This window comes from Odontomachus brunneus, unplaced genomic scaffold, assembly GCF_010583005.1.
Source record: "Odontomachus brunneus isolate Ranch 3 - 2012 unplaced genomic scaffold, Obru_v1 Obru_scaffold_250, whole genome shotgun sequence".
Classification (NCBI taxonomy): domain Eukaryota; kingdom Metazoa; phylum Arthropoda; class Insecta; order Hymenoptera; family Formicidae; genus Odontomachus; species Odontomachus brunneus.
The window spans coordinates 55,077-55,432 of record NW_022639700.1 but is presented as its reverse complement, the minus strand read 5'-3'; positions in this window follow the sequence as shown (position 1 = coordinate 55,432).

Sequence of the window (356 nt, the reverse complement as noted above, 5' to 3'; positions counted from 1 at the left end):
CTTATTAAGCTTTTTGTATTTTATAGGTTCTGAAATTTTCTTACGAGATCACGTTAATACGAGGCACGTTAAAAGTCACAATAGTAACAATTTGTGAAAAAAATGGAAAATTTAATCCCAGGTCGTCATATTCTGTGTATGGATATAAAAAAAAATATACAAAAGGATGACAAAGGAAATATTTATATATACGATATTGAAGGTAAGGAGTAATAAATAAGTTTATAAATTTCCTTAGGCCTGGTGCCCACGATGCTAGAAATCGATCCGAGTTCTCGGACCGAGGAATATATAGCCAATTAACTTTCCAGATAACATTTTGCTTGCACAACCTTTTATAGAAAAGCGACAATTTC